The sequence below is a fragment of the Eptesicus fuscus genome, chromosome 3 (genome assembly GCF_027574615.1).
Source record: "Eptesicus fuscus isolate TK198812 chromosome 3, DD_ASM_mEF_20220401, whole genome shotgun sequence".
NCBI lineage: Eukaryota > Metazoa > Chordata > Mammalia > Chiroptera > Vespertilionidae > Eptesicus > Eptesicus fuscus.
Window position 1 is genome coordinate 8,071,961 of NC_072475.1, and position 21,351 is coordinate 8,093,311.

The 21,351-nt window shown below is 52.0% G+C and overlaps 1 protein-coding gene across 3 annotated transcripts in view; it reads left to right on the plus strand.

The window, feature by feature from the left end:
- Positions 1-6,741: 6,741 nt before the first annotated feature.
- The window catches only part of AGPAT3 (1-acylglycerol-3-phosphate O-acyltransferase 3), a 68,616-nt gene continuing 54,006 nt past the window's right edge, over positions 6,742-21,351 (plus strand). Inside the window, exons 1-2 of one of the 3 annotated variants that reach the window (XM_054713586.1) lie at positions 6,742-6,847; positions 20,205-20,266. The gene's annotated coding sequence lies outside the window, so the exon portion shown is untranslated. Of the gene's footprint in view, positions 6,848-7,924; positions 7,944-20,204; positions 20,267-21,351 lie in introns of those variants that run through there. The other 2 variants (XM_054713585.1, XM_054713589.1) reach the window with 2 other exon arrangements.

Consider the following 21,351-nt stretch of genomic DNA (forward strand, 5'->3'; position numbering starts at 1 on the left):
TTTGGAAGGAGGGCGTGCGGAGGCCTGTCTGGGTGTGAGCGGCAGAGAGGGTAGTTAGCTGGGTGTCCGTTATCGGCAGCTGTGTGTCCATGAGCCTCAGTGGCTTCAAATCGCCGTTTATTTAGCTCTTGTTGCTGGGGGCTGGCAGTGAGTGTGGGCTCAGCTGAGTGGTTCTTCTGCTGGGTTTGCCAACACCTGAAGTCAGCTGGTGTCCCGGCCTCACTCTCGCGACTGGCGGTGGGCTGGGTGATGGGTGACTGGCTGTGTTACTCTTAGCATCCACCAGCTTGCCGTTCATATGGCAAGAACTTGCCAAGAACATCAGTCTTGCCAAGAACATCAAGGCAATGAGCCCCCTAGGCAAGACCTTTTATAAAGCCACCATTTTTAAAAAATCCATTCATTTGTTTGAGTCATTTATAACATACATGTATCATTTTGACCACTTTTTAAGAAAATATATATTTTTATTGATTTCAGAGAGGAGAGAGAGAGAGAGAAACATCAATCCTGAGAGAGAATCATTGATCGGCTGCCTTCTGCACGCCCCACACTGGGGATCAAGCCCACAACCCAGGCATGTGCCCTTGACCAGAATCGAACCCTGGACCATTCAGTCCGCAGGCTGACGCTCATTTTGACCACTTTTTGTTGTTGTTTTTGTTTTGTTAATCCCCACCTGAGGATATTTTTTCCACTGATTTTTAGAGAGAGTGGAAGGGAGGGTGTGTGTGTGTGTGTGAGTGTGAGAGAGAGAGAGAGAGAGAGGGGGGGGGGAGAGAAACATCTATGTGAGAGAGACATATTGATTGGTTGCCTCGTGGGTCTTCCTGGGATGATCATGCTCCTAACCCCCACCACTCTGTGTCTGGAGGCAAAACCCCAAGCCCTAACTGGCCCCAAGGGAAAAGCAGAAGCATGGATTTGTTTTGCAACTACGAGATTCACAGTCTTCAGTCCATTCTGATGCTAAAGGATCAGGTTTTGTTTTGTTGTTTTTTTAAAATATTTTTATTGATGTGCGTGTGTGTGTGTGTGTGTGTGTGTGTGTGTGTGTGTGTGTGTGTAGAGGGAGAGAGAGAAACATCCACCATCAGCATGTGCCCCCGGGCATGTGCCCTGACCAGGAATCGAACCAGCAACCTTTTTGGTGCATGGGACAATGCTCAAACAACTGAGCCATACGGGCCATGGCAGGATCAGGATTTTTGGGTGTTTTTTGTTGTTTTTTAGTGTAATGATGTGAACAATGACGTTTTGGAAACTGGCCAGATGAGAACTGAAACTGAAAGGAAAGACCCAGGTGTTCCCCTCTCCTAAGTGTTTCCAAGAAGTGACACTGAGCTTGTTTTCAGCGCCCCGGGTGACGGGTAGACCAGTTTTGTCACCGTGGCCAGTGCAAGCATTGTGCGGTCTAAGGGCACTTATCCACACCTCTTTTTTCCCGGAAACAACTCTTCTGCTGTCATTCTGAGTATTCGGATTTTATATATTTTACTAGTGGCCCGGTGCACAAAATTTGTGCAGATTAAAGGGGAATTAACACATTAAGTGCCCTGTCAGTCACTGGTGACTGACACTATACTTTTTGTCAGAAGACGAAACAGTCTGGGCCCTTAAAGTGTTACTTAGAGGAAATATTTTAATATTGCTATTTGCCCTTTCTCTATAATAGAAGTATCAGAGATGAAAGAAAATTAGTAAAATGTATATGAAAATCTCCCTCCTGTCAGAGTCTGGGTTGCGCCGCAGAAGCCACAGTAAGTGCCTGCCCACCTGTGCGTGCCTTGAAATTGCACGAGACCCAGACCCGGCCGGCCCCACCCCTGTCAAGCCCCACAGGGTGAGGGGCAGTCCCCCGGCTCGGCCTCAGGTCCCCCGGCCCCGGTGCGAGGGCGTGACGACCGTTTGCATATTAGCTCTTTATGGTATAGGATTCCCAGTCAAATCAAATCAGGATCTGTGCTATGCCTACATCCTGTGCCTGGGGCGTTTAATAGCCTCCCCAAAAGCTACTGAGCTACTCCTCCCCTTCATACTAACCCACTGGGTTGTTTTTTTTTTTTGGAAGCATTTCCTTGATCCCACTAGAAATAGTCCCGAGTAACTCCTTTTCCCATTTCTCAGGAATCGAATGGTGTAGTGGGCCTGCGGGATGGGCTAGCCCTGTGGTCGGCAAACTGTGGCTCTCGAGCCACATGTGGCTCTTTGTCCCCTTGAGTGTGGCTCTTCCACAAAATACCACGGCCTGGGCGAGTCTATTTTGAAGAAGTGGCATTAGAAGAAGTTTAAGTTGAAAAAATTTCAATCGTTGTACTGCTGATACTTGGCTCTGTTGACTAATGAGTTTGCCAACCACTGGGCTAGCCTTTTCCCGCGTGCATTAGCAATACCAGGTCTGAACAGGTGAATTTTTAGAAACAGCATGATTTTTTTTTTTTAAATCCCAGAGACTATTTGAAAAATAATTTGTAAGAAGAAAAAAAATTAAAAATTATGCTTGCTTGCTGGGTGTGTGCGTGTGTGAGGTGGGGTGGGAGGGAGACTATCCAAGAGGTTACACTGAGGTCACACTTACTGCGAGTTTCCGTCCCACAGACCCTGTGGACAAGAGCCTGCCCAGGGCAGCAGCTCCCACCTTTGCCAGGGGCCTGGAGCACCGCAGTGATGTAGAGACCCACAGCCTTCAGGTCAGAGGTTGTCTGCAGAGTTGGCGTGCAGTCCTGGGAGGGCCTGAGCACGCAGCATTTCTAAGTCGGGGTGGGGTGGGGGAGGGTAAGGTCTCTTTTTCAGGTACCTGTGTCTGGTGGGGGCCTCCAGGGAGTACCTACTGAGCAGGGTTAGGGTGCAAGGGGCTTTGGGGGGGGCGCTGTAACACCTGTGAAAGATAAAGGGGGCAGGACCGGGTAGGTGAAGCCTCAGACCTCCACACAGCTGGCCGGCTCAGAGCAAAGATTGCCTGTTAGGGGCATCTGGTTCCAGTACCCCACCTGCTCCTATTGGCTGGGGCTGCCTGGAGAGGGAGGCCGCAGCTGCACCCCACAGCCCTGTTCTGGCCTCCCTGTCTCTGCCATCAGCCTGTCCTCTGGCCCCGCTGCCTGCTCTCTGCCATCCTCAGTTCTTCCGTGGGACTCACTTACCAGTAAAAGGCGGCTGCTGCTGGTCCAGCCTGCAGCTAACAGCTCAGTAGCTTTCACTGAGGCAGGCCCTGTGCTCCGGGCGCAGGTCCTCAGTCCCTACAACATGACAACTGCACACAGCGGTTACTATCTGCAGAGGGGGCTCTGGCGCTGAATAGCGCACCTGCCCTCACAGCCTTGCAAGGGGGGTCCAGGTTCAGACCAGGCTTTACCCCTGCTTCCCATGTGCTGGGTTCCTGACCCCCCCGACACCCCCCCCTCCCCCGCCCCCGTCTGTTCTCCGAGCAGCACTGACTTCTCCTGCCCTTGGGACTTTGACTTTGACCTCCAGGCTGATCAGGCCAGGCTTCTCTCTAGTGCCCCTTCTGCGTGGCATTTTTGTAGTTTCAGCTGATGTGGCTGAAAGAGATTTCTCAACAACCACCTTGAGGGCGGGCTCTCAGGGTGTCCTGGGGCCTCCAGTCTCCACCGCAAAAATCCTTTTTCTTCTTTTTGCCCTTGTAGAAGCCCATGTTTAAAATAATTTGTCTCCTGAAAATGGCATCTATCACTGTTTTAGTCAAAAGCACCTAACACCTATCTACCAGTATTTGAGATTAGTGACAACGTGCTGGACTTATAAATCTCCAGCCAAGTTATTTTCTTTAGCTATGGGATATTTTTGCATCTTGGAGAAATGTAAAGTTCGCCTGAGATTGTTAAAAATGCCTGAAGTAGCCCCCAAGCTGTGACTTTCTTGGCCTATTCTTGGCGATCAGGGAAGTCCCCAGTGGGAACTTCCTTGTTTCACAGAAAAGGAAACCAAGACCCAAAGGGATAATGACCTTGTCCAAGGTCACAGGCCAGCTGGCTCTCAGTTCCCTGGGCAGTGGTGTTGGGCTGATGTCTGTGTCCAGCAGCCCTGGGAAGCCTCCCCTGGGTTGTCCACCAGCCAGTAGTCCTCTCCCAGGGCCCATGCCATTGCCCACGCACCTAAATGTGCCGCGACGGGCAAGTTCTCCAATGAGAGTCTCAGATCTAGAAAGCCCACCGTGTGCTCAGAGGTGGGCACCTGCCGGCCATTTGACCTTGGGATCACCTCTGGGGCTCTGGCTTACTTATCAGTAAAATCAGATCCCAGCAAGTTTGTTCTAAGAATTAGAAGTCATGAACCAGGGATGCCCCCTCTCCCCAAAGGCCCAGTCACACTCCCGGAGGCCCCTTAAATGTCGTTTTCCTTCTCATTCATGGCAGAGATGCCCTCTCTCTAGAAATCTGTGCCACATAACACTCTAGGCAAGAATTGTCCTTTCCCTATTGTAACTTGGGAACTGGGGTCCGAGGTTCCCTCCTAACAAGGAAGCATCCATCACTAATGGGGTCAGGAGAGGCCCCAGCACAGGGCCGAGTCAGGGGGCTCTGGGGCCACCTGGATTCTGGTGGGAAAGATATGCAACTTTGCTGTGCCTCAGTTTCCACAAATGTGAAATGGATGCCTTGTTCCCATAAGTAGGTGAAATGCTCTCATACAACAGGCTCTCAACAAGCCTGAACAATGACCACATTTCCCATCAGTCCGCACACCACAGGGCCCAGCCAGCAGCCAAGGGCTGGTTGGCGGACTTCCAAGTTCCATTTAACTGTTTACTCTGTTCATATGAGCTTTTCCTGCTCAGCTCAGGTATGGGTGGTCATAGATTCTAACTGAATGTAGATTAGCTCATACTGATGACACTTTGTGCTGTTGAGAACAATGCAGTATTTTTGTGTTGATATAAAAACTCAAAGTAATTTTGTTGTTGTTAATTCTCACGGGAGGATATTTTTTCCATTGATTTTTAGAGAGAGTGGAAGGGAGGAGAAGAGGGAGAGAGAGAGAGAAAGAGAAAGAGAGAGAGTGAGAGAGGGAGGGAGAAAATTAATGTGAGAGACACATCAATTGGTTGCCTCCCACACCTGCCCTGACTGGGGCCTGGGGATTGAACCTGCAACCCAGGTACATGCCCTTGACCAGGAATCGAACCTGAAACTCTTTGGTCTGCAGGTAGATGTTCTAACCACTGAACAAAAACTGTCCAGGGCGTTTTTAGTGTTTTAAATTTAAAATAGTATTGAATGAATACCCTGGAGTGCACTTAACCAGGTCTCTGTCGGTTATGTCCAGGTTTTCTGTAATTCTGTGCTGTAAGTCGGAATGTTCTTGTACACACACCTGCGGTGCTGGTGGGATTTATCTGTGGGATGAATGCCTGGAAGTGGCTGTGCAGGGTCCAAGATTTTTACATTTAATTTCTACAACACTGCAAACCGTAACTCCCCCCTCTAACCCCCCCCCCAATTATAAGGGAATCGTGAATAGAGCAGGTGCATGTATGTTTATTTCAATCTAGGTGTTTGAGGAGGCTTAAGAACAGGCACAGCCAGCACCTGACATTTTAAATAGCTTTCCCTGAAACCGGTTCAAGGTCCGGAGGGACAGGCAGGCCTGAGGACCCAGCAGAGTGGAGGTGAGCCTCTATAGTGGCCATCAATGAACGAGGCTGCCTCGGGACAGTCCTGACTGCCACTCCCTCTGGAGGCCCAGCCATAGGGCAGGGGATGCAGGGGATGCTGGAGATGCGGGAGATGCTGGAGATGCAGGAGATGCGGGTTCGGCCAGGCCCGCATCTCCTGCATAGAGCAGACAGGGGTCGGGGACCACCGGCGAGGGGCGGGGCTCGCGAGGCCAGGCCAGGGGAGGTCGCTGCCCCCACCCCGTGGGGAAACTTCCTCCAGGGTCAGACACCGGTACAAGCCGGAGCCAGCGACAAGAGCACGTGGGTCTGAAACACGATCCGCCCGTGGAGTCAAGGCTCCCAGGACACTCCCCACGGTGACCCCGCGCCCGCGGTGAACCTCAGACCACAGCCCGGATCCAGGACGGGGAGCTCCCGCCTGGAAACACCCCCAGTGCCCTCCCGGGGTTCCCCGGGGAGGTGGGGGGAGTCCAGGCGGGGTCCCAGGGCCCCCCATGGCACTATCTCCGGCACCCCATCTGCCCGGACCCCGCCCACCACGCTGTGCCCGGGCCCTAATCCAGTTCCCCATCTGTGCCTCTGCCAGGTGGCCTCCCTTCACCCCTAACCGGCCCCTCCATGGGGGGGACCTCGATAGTCCCAACCCCAGGTGCCCTCCCCATCCCGATCCCGCAGTGCCTCCCGCCCACGCGTGTCCTATAGGCCCCGCCCAGTCCCGCCCCCGCCGCCGCCCCCCATCTGTGCCCCCTGTCACCCCATGTCTCCCCTGCCCCTCCCATGGGCTCCCCAGCACTCCACGGACCCCTGTGTCCCCCACGCGTGTCCTCCCCGCATGTCCCCCCTATCCCCCCACAGCGTGTCCCGCGTGTCCCCAGCCCCACACGTGTTCTCCCCGCGTGTCCGCCCCACGTGTCCCCCTGCCCCCCGCGTGTCCCCCGCGTGTCTCCCGTCCCCCCACGGCGTGTCCCATGTCGCCCCACGGCGTGTCCCGCGCCCCCCCCCCCCCGCGTGTCCTCCGCCCCGCGCCGGCGGAACTGTGGGAGCGGCGCGCACAGGAAGTGGCGGGGCGGCGGCGGGCGCGGGGGGATGGGGGCCGGGGGCGGCGGGCGCCGCACTCGCTGAGGCCCGACGCAGGGCCGGGCGCCCGGGGCCGAGCGCAGGCCGGAGCGGCCCGGAGGCGGAGGGACGCCGGGGCCACGCGCGGACCAGCAGGTGAGAGCCGGGCCCCGCCGAGCTCGCCCCCGTCGCCCGCCCGGGTCGGCCCCCGCCCGCCGCCCGAGGTCGCCCCCTCCCGCCCCGCCCCGGCCCCGCCGCAGTGGCGGCCGCGCTCCCGGCTGCGGCCTGCGGGAAGGGGCGTCCGCGGCCCGGGCTCCCCGCCCCCGCCTCCCGGGCCTGGTCCCGCCGAGGTCCAGGCCCCTTCCCCACTGCCCGCCGCCGGCCCTGCAGCCGGGCGCTCTGGTCCCGGGAGGGGGCACCCCGGGAGGGCCTGGCTGCTCGGAGGGGGCGCCACCCCCACCTCCCACCCCTCCCCCCGGACTTTGTGGGGGATCCCCTATGCTCCACCGTGGACGCGACGCGCCCCCTCCCCGGCGTGTGGGGCGCCGGTGACCTGGGACCCCGGGCGCCCTCCCCTCCCCGGCACGCGGGGCCGGTTGCACCCTGCGGGCTTCGGGAGGGAGGGAGGCAGGGCTGCAGGTGGACTGCAGGGAGGGGCGCCCAGTGTCCAGCCTTGACTTTGGCGTTTGGACCCGAGGCTGACTGCGAATTTCCATGGTTCCAGTCAGGTGATGGGTCCCTCACCCAGAGCCCTGGGAGGGAGCCACCCCGGAGGACATGCGGGCCGTGGGTCCCCGGATCCCAGGGCAGGAGGGTTGCTAGCAGTGAAGCTACCTTGAAAAATTGTGCTGGTTTTTTTTTTTTTCTTTTTCCCCCTTTAACTTTGAGAGAAGTTCAGTGAAATAGGAAAAATGCTTTTATAAATGGCTTCCCAGCCCTTTCCTTTTAAAGCATAATGTAAGTCTTGCCTAAGAGAATACTTGAGCGGTTGGATTCCTTTCCTAGGAAATGTGATCTCTCGAGAAGGGAAAATGAGGGCTGCTGGCCTGGAGGCAGCGGGAGTGAGCAGTGGCCGCCTGTGTCAAAAGTGAGACTCGTCCCAGACCCGAGCCCCGTGAGCTGGTGCTGATGGGCCGCACGCTGCCTCCAGCCCAGAGGCTCCCTGCGTGTTAAATGACAGCTCTGCGGGCTGATTATGCTCATTTAGGGATTGCTGATCAACGCGTTTCTGCCTTTAAAAGCTTCATCAGAGGTCGGGTCAGATTCTGAACGGTCTCTAATTTGATCACTTCCTCTCTGTCCCCACCCCCCCTTAAAGTTTCATAGTTAGTCTGTTACAATTCACTTCTGTATCCATTTCTTGGCGACTCTCAGAGATGGTCTTGAGTAACTGTTTGATCCAGAAGCTACATGTGATTGACATTCAGCATGCACAGGGCCTCTCCTTGGCCTCGGACACTGTAAGGCGCCTTAACGTTTTGAACCAAACTTCATGCGCTTGGCGCCGGCGGAACTGTGGGTGAACTCTGTTCACCCTACCTGCAGGGCGGGGGGCTGGGCGGGGGGGTGGCTACCTGGGCATCTCTGCCAGAGAGCCCGTGTCTTAGCAGTAGCCTGAGGAGTTGGTGAGAGCAGGGCTAATGCCGGTGTTGTGGGTGGTGAAGGAAGCAGGGGTCCTTGAACTGGTGAGTCCTGATTCTGGAAGCTGTGCCCAGCGGGGGAAGCCCCTGTCCCCGGGCTGGCCCACCCGCTTGCAGAGACGCTCCCTGTGTCTGTGCACACGTTGGTGTGTCAGGGCTGCGGACGTAAACTGGAAGTTGCTTTATTTTGGAAGTTAGAAAAAGAGCATCCATCTTTTTCTAGTTTTCACTCCGCTCCCCCTGTTAGCTAGCCGTGGGTCCTGACACGCTGGGTTACCCTTGACCTGTGTTAGCCCCGATCAGACTTTGACCTTGTGAAGAGTGGTCGTGGAAAAACAGTGAGGCTCAGTTACCTGCTGGAGGTCGGATCACAGATCAGCACGGCCAGAACTTAAACTAAGCTCCACGGGACTCTCATCTTTTCAGATCCATCCGTCCGCTGAAAGTCTGTGAACTTTTTATCTCTGGTGAAACCCGAGGCGGGAGGGAATGGTGAAACCCTGACACACACAGGGAAAATGAAAAACAGATGTTGTGTTTGAGCGGAGCCGGATGGCCTGGGGTTTGGCTTGGGAGGGGCTGGTTAACTTGTCCAGTCACATTTGACCCTGAAACACACCCGTTCCGTTGACTTTCGGTCTGACCTGAGCTGGCTGGCCCCTCACTGTTAGCTGCTCGCCCCCTTTGTCACCGTCAGGATGCACCTGTGGCAAGAGCGATGGCTTCCACTCCCCATCTTGTCTCCCCCCTCTCGCCTCGTCAAAAACTCTTAACCTTTTACTGTTCCAGGTTGTGGCTGATGGATGTGGAGAGAGCAAAGCATCGGGCGGGTGGGTTACATTCGTCTGTTTCTGTTTGAACGATGTGTACCACTGAGATCTTCGTTACTCGGTCTTCTCATTGAGAAAATTGACCTCAGGTTGACTGAATTTTGTAAAAACAGTGGCTACGAAATTGTCTGGGTTTTCCTTGGGTAAGCCGTTCTTGGGTCAGTCAAACAACGCTTGAAGTTTTAAATGAGTCGTTTCACATGGTAAAGGGAAATGACTGTGACTTCATCTTTGGTTCCCAAAACCACTTACTGGTCATTTAAAAACGAATCCTAAATTACTAGTTTTAAAATGCTGCATCTCGGGCGAGCACATTAGTGGCTCGTCCTCTGACAGTCTTTGGTGCCTAGTTACTTATTTAGTGCTGTTTGATGATCTTTATCAAGCAGGGTGTGAGAGAGACTGAGACACTGGTCCCGGTGGGGGCCGTCTGTGTGTGTCTGTGGAGGTGGGAGCGGAGTGGAGGGGAAACTGAGGCCGTGCGCTCTGACTGGCCCTGGTGCTGTGGTCACACTGGCCCTGTCTTTTCCCCAGGAGCCAGGAGGGTTGCAGACACATGTGAGATGTTGGTGTCACCACACTCAAAGGAACACGTGTCCTTGAACATGTGACACGTAGAGTTGCTTTGCATGGCGTGGGACTAAAAGCTGAAGCGGGGTGCTCCAGTGGGAGCGGCGAGAGGCCTGTCCCGAGGCGACTTGGGAGGCCACGTGTCATTCACGTGGAGCGACCGGATCCCTCTCGGAAAGCGGTGGGGAGTGACATCCGTCATAAAGAGCAGAATGACGCATTCTACCACGAGCGGTAGGAAAAGCTGCTGCCAGGAGAGACCTCACCCAGACCCGTGGCTCCCGGGGACCTGCCCCCTAAAGGTTGCACACCGGGCAAGGGGCTGGGTTCTGGAGCGCCAGGCGGGGCGGCTTTCTCTCTTCATCACGCCGTTTGCTGACCTGAAAACTGTGTGCGCATATGCCGACGTTAAATGTGTGCCCTCCCGCGTCATGTAGGCTCTGCGTGTTGTTTTCGTAGCAGCAGCTACAATTCTTGCACCTGTCCGGCATTTTACGTGCTGCTTTTGTTGTTGGGTTCTCAAAACAACCCTGTAAGGACAGTAGTGTTGCCCCATTACACAGATGGAGAAACCGAGGTGGGCAGGCTTGGCCAGGGTCGCTCAGTGAGCAAGTGGAGAATCTAGATTGCAGACAAAGGTCTGATGAGATCCACATCGCCGCGATGCTCAGAAAACTCAGTAAGCGAAAGCCTACATGTTAGAAACAGAGACTGAGTGAATGGCTCCCCAGAAGTACTCCCTCACCAACTTCTCACCTGTGGACGGAGTCAGAGACCCGTCTCTGGGATGATAGACACAGACACGAGGCGGGTCAGAAAGAACAGAAATTCAGTTTATGCAGCTTCACTGTGCCCAGCGTTTCTCTAGACACGAGGTAGGGCTGAGCTGAAGAGCTGTCCACTGACCCGTCGCATAAGAACGTGCTGATGATTGCCTGAGACTCCCCATAGATCGATCTCTAACCTAGATGACTGTCCTGGTCTAATTGGAGTGATTGATTGACTGAGCGCAGGGATGTAACTTTTATTAGGAAGATACATGTAATTCTTACGTTCAGAGAGAAGTCACTCAGTGGACAGACCTTGCAAAATACGGTTCAGTATCAGCGATTTTTGCCAAGTGAGACAGCAGTCACATGGTTAAGTGAAGACGGCCTCAGTTTGGGTTATCCGGGAGGTGGACGTCACGGTGAGCAGTGCCAGGAGGTTTCAGAAAAGGCCCTGGTTTCGACAGGTCTCCTTAAGCTGTCACTCAGGCCCCTTCGCTGCCACGCCTCCGAGGTTGAGTGTCCCGGCAGGTGCTTCCAGACGGATGACAGAGATCAGCACACACGTGTCAGTGGTAAAGGTCATTCTCGGTTTTCTAAACCGAGGCACATGCTGCTGTAACCGAAGTTCTAGATACTCGCTCGCACACGCCCCGGGTGGCCTGCAGGTCAGCTCCAGCTCCAGGCGAGCACCTGTCTTCCCGGAGCCCCACCTGCTTTGTGCCTTTCACTACTTTCCTTCACACTTTAGAGTTGGGTATAAACACTTTTTTTTTTTTTTTGGGTGAACAAAGCTACATGTGAAGGTTGTAGACACAGATTCCGACAGGGGCCAGGCAGGAAGGTGAGCCAGCGACGGAGCGATGGTGGCGTGTGAGCGTGAGTGATGACCGAGCGCCTCTTCTGGGGCCCCCTCCCCTGACCCAGCAGGGACGCCCAGCCAGCAGGCCCGGGTGGGGGCAGGACCAGAGTTACTGACCTCTGGTCTGCTGGGACAAGCCAGGAATCTGGATTTTTATATGCAGTTATTTTTAACAGACCATGCAGGCAAATAGAAAATGCTCCTGCTTTACTTCAGCCAGTAGACCCTCTTTTTGCAACCTCTGGCCTGAAATACATGTTTACTTTTTGAAATAAAGTAACTGAGCTAATTAAACAAAGACACAATGGGCACTTCCCAAATGCATGCGAGGGAAGCAGGACACGAATAACAGAAGCCTAAGCCTTTATCTGCAGATGAAAACCAAAGAATACTTTTCTACTGGGTTATGCCTTTCTTGTGTATATGCCTTGCATATAGTTCTATGTGACATGTTTCCTCATATATTCGTGATACCAATCCTGTGTCGTAGTGGGTGTGTCACATGCCTCGCGTCTTGTGCTTTTTCTTTATTTTGATGAATAGAAATTCCTAATTTAATGCAGACTTTATCCGTCTTTCCTTTCATGGGTAATGCCTTTTGAGTGTTGATAAGAAGTCCTGCCCACCCTGGGGTCTCCTGCATCTTCTCGTAGGAGTTTTAAAGTTTGTTCTCCACACTGAAGTCCACGCTGGTCCTCAGTGAGTGAGTCCCTTTTCCCTGCTGGCCTGCGGTGTCCAGGTCCCCTCCGTCTGGTTGTCTGTCCCACTGGTCAGTGTGTCTGCATGGGCTTCATCATGCTGCTTGGCTCTCTACCCGTCCTGCTCTCTGGACGTCCTCCCCCGGGTCTCTGGGACCCTTGGTTGTTGTTGTTCCTTGCTTTCCTGGGTGAATGTTCAGATCAGCTTGTCGCCCGGCCTGTGTGGCTCAGTGGATGACCGATGAACCAGGAGGTCATGGTTCGATTCCCAGTCAGGCACATGCCTAGATTGTGGGCTCAATTATTAGTGAGGGGCGTGCAGGAGGCAGCCAATCAATGATTCTCTCTCATCATTGATGTTTCTATCTCTCTCTCTCTCCCTCTCCTTTCCTCTCTGAAATCAATAAAATACACTGAGTGGCCAGATTATTATGATCTCTGAACGCATAATAATCTGGCCACTCAGTGTATATCCTATATAATAAAAGGCTAATATACAAATTGTCCCCTTGACCAGGAGTTCAACCAGCAGGCAGGCCAGCCAACCGCCCAGGTCCCCTCCCCCTGGCCAGGCTGGCCAGACCATACCCATGCACGAATTCATGCACTGGGCCTCTAATAAACATACACACACACACACACACACACACACACACACACACTGAGTGGCCAGATTATTATGCGTTCAGAGATCATAATAATCTGGCCACTCATAGTATATATATTTTAAAAAATCAGCTTGTCAAGTTTCATGAAAACTTTGTCAGAATTTTGATTGAAATTGTATTAATCCTGTAGATCCATTTGGGGGGATTTTTCATCTTTATGATATTCAGCCTTCCTGCTGTAAACATAGTATATGTCTCCATTAATGAAGATCTTTTTAAGTGACTTGCAATTAGGCTTTATAATATTCCACATACTGTCTTAGACTCTGCAGTTAAATTTATTCCCAGGCACTCATAATTTTTGTTGCTTTTGTAAGTGGTGTTTTAAAATTTTATTTTTAATTAAATTGGTTTCTAACTTCTTATGGGTGTTGTACAGAAAGGCAGTTGATTCTGGTTATCAATTTTATAGCCAGTCACCTTACCCGTCTCTATTTCTAGATTTGTGAACTTGGGGGCTTTCTGCGCAGACATCCCTATTGTCTGGGAATGGGGGCGGCTTTGTCTCATCCTTGTGCCTTTACTGTCTTTCCTTCCCATTTTACTGCCGGGGCCTTCGGGACGGTGTTGGATGGCAGCGTGATAGGGTGTTCTCGTCTGGTTCCCGATTTCAAGTAAAGGATGCTGTTGTTTCCCCTTGTTGTGCTGGTACAGACACAGGCTGTTTGGTTCTGAATCGTCCCATTGCGCCTCCCGGGATCAGAGGCCAATAAAGAGATTAAAGACTTACCTCCATTGGTCATCAGGGACATGCAAAAATATGGCCACAGGGAGGTGCCGGCCTGCCCACCGGGGTGGCTAAAATGTACAGCGGCCTCGGCCCAGCGTTGTAAACAGGGCAGCGCTTCAGAGATCCCGTGGCCAGATCTGCAGGCGAGGCCATTGCACGTGACCCAGTGTGCGTGTCAGGACCCCAAGCAGGACAGGATGGCCACAGCCACTTAGTGGGCGGACCCTGGAGAAGAAAAATGTGGTGTATACTGTATGTACAACGGAATATTGCTTCAAATAAAATTCACACGATGGGAAAGAGATGAAATAGCTGCAACCACCGGCAGATATGTGTGGCTCTTACAGATGTGGGAGCAACGGGCGTGAGGCACAGAGGTGCGTGCTGCCTGATCCATGGGTAGGAAGCACCAAAGCAGGCAAGACCAGGCCGTGCTGCCTGGAGTCAGGGTGTGGCCACTGAGGGGCCACTGGGGACGGGAAGGGAACATGCAGGGCCTCCTAGGGGCACTGGGAATGCTCTCTGTCTTGATCCGGGAGTTCGTTACTTGGGTGTGTTTAATAGTTGCAGATCCATTGAGGTTTTCCAATCCTGTTTGAATATAACTTGGTAAGGTACTTTTCTAGGGAGGCATCTGCATTAGTTACCTGTGCTGTGTGACAAATGACACCAATGTTTGTTGGCTTTAAAAACAGCACTATCATTTCACAGTTTCTGTGATCCAAGAATCTGGGCACAGCTTAGCTTTCATGGGCTGCCATCGAGGTGTCACTGGGCTGTGGTCTTATCTGAAGGTTCTGTGGGGAAGGGTCCCTTTTCAAGTTCACTCATGGATTGTTGTCAGGATTCTGACGGCCTCCCCAACATGGCAATTTGCTCATTGGAGCATGCAAACATGAAAGGAGAGAGAGGAATAGAGAGGGAGGGAGATAAAGTTGCAGTCTTTCAAAACCTCATCTCAGAGGTGACCTTCCATTACTTGTGCTGTACTCTTTTTTTTAAAAAAACAACACACGTTTTTCTTGATTTCAGAGAGGAAGGGAGAGGGAGGGGAGATAGAAACATCAATGATGAGAGAGAATCATTGATTGCTTGCCTCCTACACACCCCACACTGGGGACTGTGTCCATAACCCTGGGCATATGCCCTAATTGGTAATCAAACCGTGACCTCCTGGTTCATAGGTCGATGCTCAACCACTGAACCACACCAGCTGGGGATGCTGTACGCTTTTTGTTAGAAGCCAGTCACTAGGTCTTACAAACCCTCAAGAGGAGGGGATTGCACGAGGGTGTGAACCTGGGGGGGGGGGGGTCACCTCAGGGCTGCCTACCGTACTATCCATTTCATTAAACTGGCCATTTCCTTGGTACAGAGGTCATTATATTTTCTTAAATTTAAAATCTCTACTGTGTCTGACATTAAGTTCCCCTTTGCATTCCTAAAATTGCTCTTGCCTTTCTTTTTTCTCGAGTCATCTCAGCAGAGGTTCATCTATTTTATTACTGACTGCAGCGCCGGCTTTAGTTTTGTGGACCATCTCCTTGGTCTCTGTTTTCTGTGTCATTAATTTCTGCTTTCATTGTCATTATTGCTTTCCACGCTCCTTCAGTTTATCCTGGTGTTCTTTTGCTAGGTTATTGAATTGAAAGCTTTATTTTCTTTAATATTCTCTATCCCTTACTTTTAATTTTTTTCTTTATTATTCTTTATTGTTTCTAAGCATCGTTTCTTAATTTTCAGACTTTTTTCCTATCGTAAGCATTTAAGGCTGTAACTGTCCGTGGTTCTGCTTGATGGTAGCCTGTATGTTTTGGTACATAGCATTTTCACTGTTCAGGTCTCAGCATTTAACCATTTCTAGTGTTATTCTTCTGTGACTCAAGAGTGATATAAAAGCCATTTTTATTTTCTAAATGTGTGGGGATTTTAGGTTAATTAATCTTTTATCCTCACCTGAAGATATGTTTATTGATTTTGGAGAGAGAAGGGAGAGAGAGAAACATCAATGTGAGAGAATTGCCTCCTCTGTGTACCTGACCGGGAATCGAACCCACAACCTTTTGGTGTATGGGATGATGCCACCTTTGCCCTCTGAAAGGGTGACACTGTTTCCACTCACCCAGTCGCATGGGAAAGAACGACACCCTTCCAGGCGCCTAACAGTTTTCTCATTTTCCGTTATTTTCTCATTTTGAAATCCAACATGCTAGGATCTCGCTGTGAACTGCGACAGTGCCATGGTCAATGCTGCTGAGGTCACGCGGTGAGAATGGAGGGCAGGTGACTGGCCTGTCCTCTGTGGAGGTGTTGGGGCGCACCGTCGGCTCGAGGCCGAGAGCATGGGTGACAGCGGCTCTGGCAGGTGAATCCTTCTCTCGGTCACGGCCTCTGCTCCTCTTCTCCTCTTCCCCGTGAGGATCGGAAAGGCCGTGTGTGAAAACGCTTTGTAAAGAGGTGTGCACACACCACGCACCTCATGCGAGGTGGAGAAGGGACGTCCCACGTGGTGGTGTGTGCGAGTCCCGGCCGCCTGCCCCGGGACGCCAGCACTTAGGAAAAGGGGCTCCGATTGGCAAGCGCCACAGGGAGAGGGGAGCAAGAACAGAGACAGGGAGCTTTGCATTCGTCCCCAAACTGGCCACGAGCCCTTGGACACCCGGCAAGGGTCCCTCCCGCGTGCCTCTCCTGCTGGTGTTGACTCCCCTGATCTCCCCGTGGGCGCCGACGAAGGAGACGTGGGCTTTGTCCGTCCCTGTTCTCTTTGTCTGGAAGAGGCATGGCAGCATCGCAGCCCAGTGTCTCGCAGGTGCTGAGCGTGGTAGAGGCGGGGGCATTGGCATTAGCTGTGCCACCCACCCGCACCCAGACTGGGTGTCTGCCTGTCCGTACAGCACCGTGTTCTGTGCCAATGTTGGTTTTCCTTGTTGCTGAATCATTTCATGGCTCAGCAAATCTGGGAGTAGCATCTCTTCTTCCCCTGAGAGCCACTAGCCTGAGAGTAGCCGGAGCTGCTAGCTGTCGTGTTCACTTTGTGGCACTTGGGCGGCTGATTGGCAGGAGCAGGCGAGGCCACCTGTCCTGGTCTCGTGTCCTTAGGCTCCTCTGGGAGCCGGGGCTGCGTCTGGGAGCCCCTGGAAGAAAGCTGCATTAGGGACTTTGTAGGGCGACTTCAGGTCCAGGGGGGCTAATGGGCTCAGCTGGGGTAATCTCCCCTTCCCAGCGGTTTTGTTTATTGCCATTTGTGTGGGGGGGGGGGAAGGGAGGGTTTGAAAATAAGTTTTAACATTGGCCACCACATTTAGGGTAGGACAGGTTTACGTAACAACAATGATTGTACCCATTAGTCTTTTTATTCCCCCTCACGTATATCTGCCAAATAATGACATCAGCACCTAAGAGGCTCCTGGCCCAGCGTGGAGTCAGCAGCAGCGGCCCGGAGCATTTCAGATGCGCTTTATTTGACATGGCGTGTAACTTGACATGTGTGACATGTAGTATGTCAACTGTACAGAACAAGAAATATTTGTACCAGGTGGGTGGTTTGATGACCGAGATGGTCCTTCCTGTTTTTGGGAGTGGGGCTAGGAGGCGCTGGGGGTTGAGAGACAGTCTGATAGAGAGACAGAGAGAATATAAATAAGAGAGGGGCTTCTTATAAATAAGGACTTTTTTTCTAGAAAAAAAGAGAAAGTTGAAAAGGAAGTGATGATAATTACAAATTGTTTGTGTGTGGTCATTTGTACTTATTTCCAGAAAGGGTTCAGTTTCTTCTTCCCCTTCCAAGGTCTACAGAAGAAGTAGAAAATTGGGAGTATTTGATAATTCTGTCATTTTTATTTTGTAACTTGTGATGATATTATATTTCCAGGAATGGGTTAGCTTATTTTTTTTTTTAAATTAAGAAATATGAAAACAGAATATTGAATCCCCACACCTACCATCCAGTGGAAGAATTAACCACTGTAAAGTCATTTGAAGTCAAAGAGTCCATGAAAGTAACATTCGTAACTTGTAAATGGAAAAGGGAGATGGGAGGACAAGGACCCTCGGCGGGCGCGTCTGCCTGCGCTGCGCTGCCCCACGCGGAGCCGGAGCCGTGGCGGCTAGTCAGGGTTAGGAGGTGCTGTCAGAGTGACAGGCACACGATTTCCAAGAGCCTGAGAGAGAGTGAAGACACCTCCCTAAGATGCTTTTACACGGACTCGCCGTTGGACATATTGGGTTAAATAAAACATGTTATTAAATTACTAGAGGCCCAGCGTGCGATTGAAATCATGCGAGGAGGCGCCCCACCTCCCGCCATGCGAGGAGGCACCCCGCGGGCCGCCGCGGGAGTCAGGCCTGACTGGCGCCGCGGGCGGCTGGGACCCGCACCTGACTTCTGCCCCAGGCCCCCCCTGCCCCCCTGCCTATGTCTGCTCTGGGGCCGCCTGAGCTGCCGCTCTGGCTCGGGCAGGCCTCCCTGACTCTGTCTCCGTCTCCACTCGGGGCCTCACCTGCGTGTGCAACCTCCTCCTGTCTGGTCGTGACCCGTTATGGTGTCCTGGCCTAATTTGCATATCACCTCTTTATATATTATAGACGTTTGCCTGTTTCTTCTCACTTGTTCATGTGGCCGCTGGAAAACGTACAGTTGGGGAGCACTTCCCATTGTGGCTCACATCAGGCTCCCACTGGACAGGCTGTCGGGGTTCCGAGTGGCCTCGTGAGGGAGGGCCCTGTGACCTTGGCACGTCCCCCACCTTCTCACCATTTTTATCCATCCTTATACTAGAAAAGTAAGAGAAGAAAGAGAAAAGACATACATGATGGAAAAGAGAAGTGAAATCTTTATTCACAGGTGTGGAAAACCCTACGGAGTCTACAGTAAGCTACTAGAACTAATAGGTGAGTTCAGTGAGTTTACAAGATACAGGTCAGTATAACACTGGACAATATAGTAGCACTGGACAATTAAAATTTGTAATAAAACACCATTTACAACAGCAGGAAAAATATGAAATTCTTAGGGATAAATGTAACCAAAAAATGTACCAAGAGCAATTAAAGAAGACCTGTATAATGGGGAGATATACTATGTCAATGAACTAGGACACCCAATGTTACTAATCTGTCAGTTCTACCAAAACTGACATGGAGATTCAGTGCAATCAAAATAATAATCCTGGCAAGGTTTTTGTTTGTTTGGGGTTTTTTTTTAGACATTTACAAGCTTATTTTAAAATTTAATGGAAATCCAAAGACCTAGAATAGCCAGAATGATTTTGAAGAGACAAACAAAAGATGACCTGGTTTTAAGACTCTCTGTTGCTTCACTAATTGTGGAAAAGGTATGCATGAAGATCAGTGGGATGGAATGATTCCAGAAACAAACCACATCTAGAGTCAATCAGTTTCCAACAAAAGTACCAGCGTAATTCAAGGAGGAAGTGACAGTATTTTCAACAAATGATGCCAGGATTATTGGACACCCATATGCAAAAACAATAAACCTTTGTCCTACTTCTTCCCGTTGTCAAAAAAGCCAACTTGAAATGGGTCATAAGCCTAAGTGTGGAAGCTAAGACGACACGATTGATAGAAGAAAAATGTGGTGTATACATAAATGGAATATTATTCAACCTTAAAAACAAACATGCTTATAACATGGATGAACCTGGAGGACATCACGCTGAGTGAAATAAGCCAGTCACAAAAGGTCAAGGACTATGATTCCATGTATATGAGATGCTTAGAGCAGTCACATCCATAGAGACAGAAAGTAGGATGCTGGGTGCCAGGGGCTGGGGGATGGGGGGCGGGCAGGGTGTGTGTGTGGAGTTAGTGTTTAATGAGGAGAAGGTTGCAGCTGGGGAAGGTGAAACGTTCTGGAGATGGATAATGTTGATGGTTGTACAACAGTGTGAATGTGCTTGATGCCGCTGAGCTGTGCACTTAAAAATGATTAAAATGGCCTGGTCAGCATGGCTCAGTGGTTGAGCGTCGACCTATGAACCAGGAGGTCAGGGTTCGATTCCTGGTCAGGGCACATGCCTGGGTTGCAGGCTGGATCCTCAGTCAGGGGCTTGCAGGAGGCAGCCCATCAATGATTCTCTCTCCTCATTGATGTTTCTATCTCCCTCTGAAATCAATAAAAATACATATTAAAAATGATTAAAATGTGAGTTTTATGTATATTTAACCACAATTTAAAGCAAACAAAAAACAAGGAGTAAGATTGGCCAGCGGCCCTGGGGTTTCACTTCATTGGTCACAGCGTAAGGTCGTGCTGGAGGGAGGGGAGGCCGGCTGTCCGGAGGGGAGCCCGGTGTGCAGGGTTTTGTCGGGTTTGGGAGGGAGCGAGAGTGCAAACGAGGTCGGGCAGCACTCTGTGCTGGGAAGGACAGATCCTGGCATCCAGAGGGCAGAGGCCTGGGGGCTGTTGGGTCCGCGTGGCGCATGGCGGGAGGAGCCCATCTTCAGCTGCTCCTGGAGCCTGCAGGGAGGCTGAAGTTGCTCTGTGGTCCTTCCTGGGGCGTGTTCATTTGTGAGCCATCTGTGGGGCCTCCCGATCGGGCAGTGGGAAGTCACGGCTCGGAAGGGCCCCGAATGGGCCATGGCCTTGGCATTTGCTGAAGGTAGTGGAGTGTTCACTTCACGGGGAAATTAAGTTCGTTCGTGGTGGTCAGCTTCCCTGACGTGCAGGAGTCTGGTCACCGTGTGTTTTTCCCGCGTAAGTACGTGTGTTTGTGCCTTTCACTTTTAGGCCCTCAAGGTGAAAACCTCTCAGGACGGTTGCTTCCCTGGCTGTGCTGACCCTGAGCCTCGGTAAGTTAGGAGAGGAGGCGCCCGGCGTGCGTGTGTGTGTGTGTGTGTGTGTGTGTGTGTGTGTGTGTGTTTCTGTTCCCCGCAACGGCCCTGGAGTGGGTCCTGCCCTCGTGATCTGGGCACAGCTCTTGCTGGCAGACCCAGAAGTCCATCTGCCTTGAGAGCCGGGCTCGCTGAGTTAGCGTCAGTGACATTGAAGGGACCTTGTGGAGCACAGTTGGGCCTTAGTGCATGTTGATTGATTTTCTTAAAGGGGTATATGCTTTTTCGTAGGTATTTGTTAATCAGTTCCCATTTATCCAAAATCCAAATGGGAAAGTTCAGGTATGGGGTCTCCCCTTCTGTTCTTTCCTGGGGGGCCAGACTAAAGATGCCGCTGGGTCCCAGTGTGTCCGCGGGGGAGCAGCAGTGGGCATCACCCCGCAGAGCTGGGCCTGGCTTTTGTTAGCAGACCCCGAAGACTGAGAGACTCTTTGAGACAGACATGGCTGTCCAGTTTAGATGTCCAGGGGTCTGCGTGCGTGTTTGCCAGGAGGAGGCCCAGTTCGCCATGGGGCAGTCAGCTCTTAGGGTGCTCCCTGGGAGCCCAGAGATAATGGGCAGCTCTGGCGGAGAGCACTGAGTCGGGGGTGGGCATGGGGGTACCCAGTTCATCAGAGTCCTCAGGTCCATCCCACAGAGTGGCCTCCGGTCACCCTCACCCCCTCTTCTGTCTTCTGTGTCCTGGCTCCAGGCAGCCCGGGACCCTTCGTTTAGGCTCCATGCTCACCACCGCCCTCCTGCACCCACACGCAGTCTTGAGACCTACTCGTGTTAGGTGAGTGAGCGACAGATTCCTTCCTATTAATCACGCCTCCACCAGACGGCCTCCTGCCATTGCTTCTCTGGGCCCGGAGTCACCTGTCTTTTAAAGTGTTTTCTGCGAAGAGCGGGTCCCCGCCACCATGTCTAGGAGTTTGCACGTTTAATTAATAGTTTCCATTTCTCGGGCAGGATGTTTAAGCTCCTGTGTAATGAGTATAACAGACAGTGTGCTGATAGCTACTATTTGGTAAAAACAAACAGTTTTGGGGATACGAGTAAGT